This window comes from Cornus florida, unplaced genomic scaffold (assembly GCF_030987335.1).
Source record: "Cornus florida cultivar Cherokee Brave unplaced genomic scaffold, ASM3098733v1 CherokeeBrave_3.0.0_Hap2_Chr09, whole genome shotgun sequence".
NCBI lineage: Eukaryota > Viridiplantae > Streptophyta > Magnoliopsida > Cornales > Cornaceae > Cornus > Cornus florida.
This window is the reverse complement of record NW_026775579.1, coordinates 13,388,021-13,397,479: the sequence shown is the minus strand read 5'-3', so window position 1 is coordinate 13,397,479 and position 9,459 is coordinate 13,388,021. Positions and strand designations below refer to the sequence as shown.

General features: G+C 36.8%; 1 pseudogene; it reads right to left on the bottom strand.

The window, feature by feature from the left end:
• Positions 1–8,422: 8,422 nt before the first annotated feature.
• Positions 8,423–8,521, bottom strand: LOC132275611 (small nucleolar RNA R71; annotated as a pseudogene).
• Between the last annotated feature and the right edge of the window lie 938 nt (positions 8,522–9,459).

Here is a 9,459-nt window from a genome sequence, read left to right as displayed (position 1 = left end):
ATCTTTTCTAGTAGCAGAGTTGAGTTTTCAGTAATCAATACACACACGCCAACCAGTGGGGGTGAGCTGTGGAACTAATTTACCCTCAGAATTCTTAGCTACTATAATACCTATCTTTTTAGGTACTACTTGAGTAGGACTCACCCACTTGCTATCTGAGATGGGGTAGATTATTCCCGCATCTAGTAACTTCACAACTTCCTTTAACACTACCTCCTTCATATTAGGATTCAATCTTCGTTAAAGTTTCCGAGATGTTTGAATCAGCCACACTCCACCCAATAGCCTCTTTATTTTGCTCAAGGACTTTTAAGAGACTAATATCTTGGTAACTTGTAAGATTGGAAGTAATGATCACCGGGAGGGTGTCATTTAAACCCAAGAAAACATACTTAAGCTTTTCCGGTAGTGGCTTAAGCTCAAGTTTAGGTAGAGACTCTAAAGAAGGAAGGAATAGGCTGAGTACTAGAAAGTGGTGGAAGCGGCTTTAACCTAGATTTCCATGGAGGAAATCTGTGATAGGAGTGGAATCTAGCAAAGAATTCACTTCAGTTATTGAAGAATCAATATCAAAATCTTCATAATTGAAGTGATTCAGACAAGCTTCTAGAGGATCCTTGGATAAAATAGTTAGGAGTAATTCCTCAACCAACTCATCAATAACATCAAGGAAGAAGCATTCACTACCATCATGGGGATGATGAATACCATTGAAGATGTTTAGCTTGACTTTTATATTTCCAAAAGATAAATCCATGGCTCCAGTCCTATAATTAATGCAAACATTCGCTATGGCTAGAAAAGGTCGCCCAAGAATAACTGGAATTTACTATTTGGAATCATGGACTGATTCTGTATCAATAACTAGAAAATCAACTGGAAAATAGAGCTGAGCAAGCTACAGAACAACCGTCATAGGTTTTAATTCTCCTCAACCTAACTTCCCATATACCGAGTAAGGAATAAGATTAACACTTGCTCCAAGGTCAAGAAGTGCTTGCTCTATCACATTGTGTCACATGGTGCAAGAAATTATAGGAGCTCCAGGATCTTTAACCTTTAGAGGAGTGTTGTACTTAAGAATAACACTGACATGCTCAATGAGACAAACTTTCTTAGGAACTTGGCTTTTGGATTTTCTCTTAAGAGTGCATAAGTCCTTTAGAAATTTGGAATAGGCTGGAATTTGCTTTATATCATCAAGCAAAAGAAGATTGATTTTGACTTGTTTAATGACCTCTATCATATCTTGAATTTTCTCCCATTGTTTACCACAGTAGGAGGGTTCCTTGAGACGTTCAGGATGAGGTGCTTTTGGCTCATAAGCTGTCTCAGGGTTAGGAGTAGATGAAGAAGTGACTCCATCTTCAACTCCTTTTGTAGATTATGGAATAGCACTTGAGAAAACATCATTGGGATGTGGATTATGAATGATAAGAATTATGGGAATCCTAAGCCTTTCCTTTTCCTCCTGTCCTTTCTCAACTTGGTTATCAACCACTCTACAACTCCTCAATGTAGTGATAGTCTAAACTTGCTTATGATGAATACTTGAAGAATTGGTTCCATCAATCATGTAAGTTTGCCCTTTCGGGTTAGCTATTAGCTGACTAGGCAGCTTTCCCTCTTCTCTTCGAGATATAGTACTCGTTATTTGCCCAACTTATGCCTCTAGCTTTGCTATGGCTTAAGAATGAGAATTAAGAAGTTGGGTGTTGGCTATAATTTCACCAAGAGCATTGAGTACTTGTTCCTTAAAAGCAGAATTTTTAGGAGGAAGTAGAAGATTAAGAGCTTGAGTGTATTGATTCTTAAACTAAGGTGGACGGTAAACACCAGATTGGTTGAAAGAATTATTTTGTGGCATAGGATTGGATGAATTTTGATACTGCCCCTGAGATTGGGGAACAGTATTTCTTTGATTTGGATTATGCTATAACAGATTGGGATGATCTCTCCAACTAGGATATATATGGCAAAATATGGATTATAAGCTGGCTTAGAGAATGCAGCATTCACTTACTCCTGTGGGATCTCAAATGACTATCCCAGCATAGGGCAAGTGTCAGCAAAATGGTTAGAATTAATACAGATGGAACAAACTTCCTTTGGCAAGGCAGTTTGTGGTTTAGCAATAGGAGCAAAGCCAGATGATAGGATTTAATCGAACCTACGGTTCAAGGCTTCTATTTGAGCTGCTAGCTCACTAGATTTATCTACCTCATAAAGTTTTTTAACCTTATGCACTCCAGGTGAAGACCTAGACCTAGAGGAAGAAGCATGTTGCACTGAGTTTTCACTTTGGGCCTCAAACAGTTCCCAAGCGTCAGCTGGACTATTACGCAGAAAAGCTCCATTACTGGAAGCATCAACCATGTTTCTATAAGAATCTGTAAGACTATCATAGAAGATCTATATTAAGTGCCATTAAGCTATATCATGGTGTGGACACTTTCTTAGAAGATCATTACACTTTCTTAGAAGATCATTATATCTCTCCCATGCATCATGGAGCTGTTCTCCCGGGATTTAGGAAAATGCCATAATCTCTTTCCTCATTTATGTGGTTTTACCCACAGTGTAATATTTCTTCAAGAACTCCTGTTGCAACATATCCCATGAAGATATGGAATTTGTTGGAAGGAATTGCAACCAAGTTCTTGCTTTATCTTTAAGAGAGAACTGAAAAAGATGAATTGTAGGGACCCATGTTTTTCAACCCGGTGTGTCAGTGATGACCCGAAAGTTAACCCGATAACGGATCCAAAATGCAAAAGTAAAAGATAAAACCATAGTATTTTGAGATGTAAATCATCTCTAAGACACCAATGTGACATTCCATGAGGTCACGGAAGTTAAAGAGAGTAAAGGAGCAAATAAGAGTCAAAACGGGCTAAATCTGTCAATGAAGGACAACATGGTCAATTCATAAATAAAAAGAGAAAATTGACTCTAAAAAAGTCAAAAAAGGTGAATACAACCTAATCTAATCATTTCACAACCTTCCAATAGGTTCTAAGAACTTTAGATATGAATCCCACAAAATGCCCTTTCCCGGTTTAAGCGAAAATTGACACTACCTCACTAAAACATGAATAAATCCCACTTTGTTTGGAATCTGAGAATGAAATTGGTACCATTGGAAAGCTGACTCAAAATCCATGAATTTAGGCTCAATAATCACCCCATTTGGGTTAGAAATGAAGGAGTTACGCCCTTTTGAAGTTGCTACTTCAATGCTAAAACCCAATAGAGAAGCTGTGCATGTTCAAGCTATTTTGGTCGACCGAAATATAGTTTTGGTTAACCAAAACTCACAAAGACTTACTGAAATCTTAATTTTTAAAGTGATTTTGGTTTGGTAGACCGAATTGAACTATCGGTAGACTGAAATAGGCCATCGGTCGACTGAAATGGCCTTGAAAGCTAAAAATGGCTACTGGAATGTACACTTTACTGTGCGATGATGTTACCAAAGGCCATCAGTCAACTAAAATAGAGTTATGATCGACTGAAATACCTCAAAATGCTGCTGTAAGGCCTACAATGTATCATAGGTGTTAAGGTTCAACCCATGCTTTGAATCCCATGATGATTTAGTTCAAAAATGAAAATTTAAAACTAATTTTCAATAAGATTTGATTATGTGAACATGTCAACAAGCTTTATATGCAATATTGAATGTAACACAATGGTTCATGGCCTTATACATGCTAATTATGAGAAATTCATATGTCAAACCACCAAAGTTGGTTAAAATGTCCTTTTTGAAGCAAAAGTTGATACCAAACGAATATAATTACTAAAGTGAACATGCTTGGCTATTGGCCTCATTACATATATGCTTGTAATATCAAAAGTAAACACTTAAGTATCATTACATAACAAAGTAGCTACATTAGCTTCTAAAATACCATACACCGATGGTATACAAAATACGGCATCAAAAGTAAAGCATGCTAAACACTTGCATGTCAATATACAAAAATGTTCCAAATTGGTCATAAGCCTCTAAGAATGATGAGCATCCAAGAACATAGTCTCCTTATCTGAAAAACAACCAAACCACTAGGGTGAGTAAATAAGTTACTCGTAGGAAGAAGCATATGCGTATACCCTAAAGTTTCAATATCATTACAAGATCAATATAGACGAATACAAGGGAGCATTCCACTTAACATCTATATTCAAGGTGTTCTAAGGGATCATCTTAAGCAAACTTAAATATCACTTAGCAACACATATCAATATCAATGTACTTAACAACATCAATTCGCCAATAAAAAAATCACATGTTCCAATTAAGCATTTGTTGTCAAGTTGGAATTTAATGCGAAATCAATTAGTGGAATACTTGAACATCACGTCTCGGACTAAACCAAGATCAAAATGGTTATTCCAAGCATTAACCCATTGGGAAGACCACCCTAGTGCGCACTATTTTAATTAGGGAGAACTCATACCTCCTGCACTAGAGCCAAACTCTAGCCATATCACTTGTAACAGTGTCCCAAGATAATCTAAAATCATAATCAAGTTCAAAACTCAAGCACTATAATTAAGGCATATAAACCAACTTCTATGCACAAATATTTTGAAACCACACAAACCATGTCTTAGGGTTCCAAGTCTAAAATGGCATACCAAATGACAAGTCTTCATCATAATATTTTGTAGAATACAATACCACCAACTTATCAATTTAAATCATGCCTTAACAGTAAGCTACATATACTAGATTACAAAATTATAGTATTAAGCTTCTAAAATAATCACAATTGTCATCAACAAGATCATAGAATTATCACCACCATAAATATAGCAATTCAAGTCAATAGGAATTGTATATAACATTAATAATTCTACAAGAGTTCTATATCACTACACATGTGAAATTACTAGAATTTAGCATACTACTAAATTATATAATCCTTCTATACATGGTTTATACATATCATACATGCTTAAATCAATAAACCCTAAGTCAATAAGTGAGGGTTTCTTATAATATGCAAGACTATCATATTAAAAGCATATACACAATATATAATAAACCCCAAGGATTATAAAACGCTTAAAATATAAACATACTACAACCCATACATCAATAGAGAATTGAATCTCTATAATCCAAGCAACCAAGCTCAAAATGGAAAACAAGCTTAGGGTTAATGAAGTGGAGAGTGATGGGAAACTTTTGTGTTCCAAGGTTTTAAGTCTAGGATGAATAGAAGGAGGCCAAAAGTGAGGTCAAAGCTCTAAGCCAAGCTTTTCCTTCAACGGTGGCTAGGTTAGGGTTCTTAGAAAACTGATGAGTGCTGAAAAGTGCGTATTTAAACCCCTTAAGCTTAGGCAATCCAGTACCTTTATCTATCTTACTTTATCGTTTTAGATTGATTTCGTATTATTTCCATTTTCAGGCACTTATCCCGAAAATAAGCTAACTCAGCCAAATAAGAGCTTAATTGAAGCAATTCTGGGATTAAACAAAGAAAGGAGCAAAGTGGAGAAAGAAGGAAGCAAATGAAGCCAAAGGTGGGAAGCAGCAAAGTTCGATCGATCGAACACTGATCGATCTCAGCACTTCAAGATAGATCCAAGCCTGACCCAAAAGCAAAAAGTCCAAAGTTCGATCGATCCAACACCACCCTTCGATCGATCGAACACTTTTATCCTTATTCAAATGATTGATCCTATCCACAGCTGTACCACCCACTAACCACTTTTGTCCTTTTCCCAAAAATATCTCCCAAAATATCTCGGATTTGTCTTTTCCCAAAAAGCTCAACCAGTTGGATCGATCCATCCTAAGTTCGATGGATCTCAGCTAGTTCAATTGATCCAAGTCCAAGGTTCGATCGATCGAACTTCCTCCAGTGCAAAAAAGTTAAAATCTCATCTCATTGAAAGTTTTCCTTTATCCAATCATTAGGGAATATTATGTGCACGACCCCAGCTCATTTTGGATGTCATTTGACTTGCCTATATAAGGATAAGGATTGCTTTTTACAAAGGGAGCTAATATATGATTCTAGGGTTTATTCTCTTGGAGAGCAAGTTTAGAGGAGGAGGAGGCTAGAGACACCATTGGAGTTCTTCATCAACAAGGAGCAGATTTCAACCATGGAGTTAGACCTTGACGGCTGGAGCAACATCAGCATGAGTAGCTAGACATCCTCTTGGGGCTAGAGTTAGCCCCAAGCATGCTTTCTATATCTTAATCTTGTGTATTATTGAGGGATTAGTGTTGTAATTGATGTTTTGACACCTTGATTTATATAGATCTTGTTTATTCAATGATTTATGTGGTTTAATGCTTCCAATTGATCATTTCATTCTATCAATATGTCTATGTATGCTAGAATAGATGTTCATGTGCTTGTGTCTCACTTTTGTGTTATTGATGTATGTCTATGTGTATTGATGCTATAGATTTGGAGATTGTCAAAATATAGTGCTTAAAGGAATGCTCTTGTGATTCTCTTGATGGTTCATACTTATTCCTTGATGGATTGTGCCTCTCCCCTAGTTTATTTGCATGTTAGTAGTGTAGATGTAGTATAGTTGTAGTGTAGTGTTAAATAGGAGGACAATCCATTCTTGTTGTTTGATGATCTAAGCTTTTGAATACAAGTAGCATATGTCTCTATCCTTGTGCTCTATTTAGATTGTGAGCTTAATGAAAGGATTAATGACTTATTTTGATCTATTGTGCCTTTCACATGTTGTTTAGACAATATATGCTTCATTGCTTAGATATATTGTGCCTTTCACATAATGTTTAGACAATACATGCTTAACTAGTCATCCTTGCTTGTTGAATCAACCAAACACACACACACACCAATATTGCAACACACCATTTGCCCTCATTAGTCACTTGTCTATGGTATAGAAATGCATTGCTTGGTGGTCATCTCTAAACCCCAAGATCTCTCTCTCTCTTATTTATTCTTAATTACATTCTTTTATTATCACTTAGTTTAATTTAGTTGTTCTCTAGTCTAATAAACTAACCAACCAATTGTTTGATCACTCGACATACTAGCCCTGATTGCGATTCCACTACCTTGTTCGATCCTCACAATCCCTTGGGACGATCCCTACTCGCCTTAGCTATATTTTTAGTGAAGGCAGTAGTGGCTTCTATAAATGTAAAACTCTTGGCCCTTGCCTTAAAATGCACACACTCTCTCAAGCTTGATATGGTATAACGACCCTCACGAGGAAACCATATCAGTTTTTGGCGCCGTTGCCAGGGATTGATTAATTTGATTTGGCAACGTTGGATTGGTTGAATCAATTCGGATTAGTACTTTTTTGATCGTGTCTTTACTTTATTTTTATTTTTCTTGTTGGTTACTTATTGTGTTGTTCTTACTTGACTAGGTGCATTGTTGGAGAGGAAGCAAGCAAAGGAGCATTCAAGCAAAGCAAAGAAAGTAAAAAGCTAAAAATTTTAAAAAATTTGCTAAGCTAAGCTTTAAATTTGGAGTTGAAGTGCTAAAGGACCTTTGTGAGACTTTTTTTACACAATCCCTTAGTTAAATTGTCGACCCGCGTGGAGGCTTGTTTTTAATTGTTCTTGCATCATTGTTGTTAAAGCATAGGAGTATGGGTTAAGTGTTTATGGAAGAAGTCTAATTGCATTGTTGTGAAGGCATAATGTTTGCCATTCTTTGTGTTTGTTGTATTTTGCATTATGCATGCATGGACGTTGTTCATTGAGACCAACTCTTGTCCCTCTTGATTTGCATCTTGAATCCATCGTTAGAAATCCTAGGGGAAGAGAAAGTTCAAATTGAACCAATCTATCAATGGATGACCATAATAATGATCATGTTGAGGACCTTGGTCACATAAACCAACAAGGTATCCTTCATCCCAATGTGCATAATGCGAACATACAAGTACCATTAGGCATGCCTAGGCCATACATTCACCAACCACCACAACAACAAGGCCAAGTTCCATATGGAATGCCAAGGCCAATGTATGCTCTACAACCTCCCATCATCAATCAAGGAATTCAAAACCAAGGTGTTCATGTTGCACCTCAAGTAGCTAATCCACCTCTTGTTTTAAGAGACCATTATGTGCCTAATGAGTATAATGCACCTACATGTATCCAATTGCCTCCATTTAGAGCACATCATTATGAAATTAAGCCACAAACCATTCAAATGCATTTGGATGAGGAACCTTACAAGCATTTGGATGAGTTTTTTGAAGTATGTTCCTCTGTAAAATAATTGGACATACCGGAAGAGGTTTTAAGACTCAAAATTTTTCCATTCACCTTAAAAGACAAGGCAAAGTATTGGTTTAACAATCTTAGGCCTTTTTCAATCACTTTTTGGGCAGAAATACAACAAGAGTTCTTGAAGAAGTACTATCCGGTTTTAAAGACCAATGCCATGAGAACCTCAATTCGAGAATTTTCACATGGGGATGGAGAAACGTTTCATGAGGCATGGGAACGCTTCAATGAATTGCTTAGGAAGTGTCCACATCATGACATACCCAAATGGCAATTAGTTCAATATTTCTTTGAAAGCTTATCGAATAATTATAAGTGTATGGTTGATGCTTCCATGGGTGGCTCATATATTGATAGGCATGAGGATGACGTGTGGCGTCTTTATGAGAGCATGAGTGAAAATTCTTTGCATAGAACATTATCATCCAAGAATGGTAGAAATTCACAAGGTAGGAAGAGTATTGGCTTACATCAAGTCGACCATTCAAATGAAATAGCCGCTGAAATGAAGTCTTTATCTCAAAGGTTTGATCAATTTTTTATTAACCAAAACTCGGCGAACTAAGTATCTTCCTTCCCTAACCATTCTCATCGTGCATCAAATGAAACATGTATGACTTATTCTAGTGTTCTTCATTCTACTTCTTATTGTCCTCATGAAAAAGTGCAAAATGAACCTAATGAACAAGTCAATGCAGCTTTTGTGAACCAAGGGAATAAGGAGGAATCATCTGAATTTCTCTTAGAAAAACCAAGGAGAGGGCTCAAACCCTTCCTAAGGCGGTTTTTAAGGGAAGTACATTCCACCTCCACTTCAAAACCAAGGATCCCAAGGTTATAGACCTTATCAATCATAAGGGAATTAATTTGCTAATTCTCATTTTCCCAACCAATCTTATTCCTAAGGAAATACTAGAAGTCCCGCCTTTGAAGAAAAAGTTTTAAATGCTTTGGGCACTTTAGAGGCTAACACACAATTGCTTCATTCTCACTCTCAATCTATTACGAAGTTAGAAACCCAAGTATGGCAAATAGCAAGCACTCTCAATGCAAGAGAGAAGGGAAAGATGCCTATTAGTACCCCACCTAAGCAACAATGTGTTGTGGAAACCCATTCCTCATCGGAAGGCCACACCATTGAACATGTTAATGCGGTGACTACCTTGCGGAGTGGTAGGGTTGTCGACAATCATGTTGAA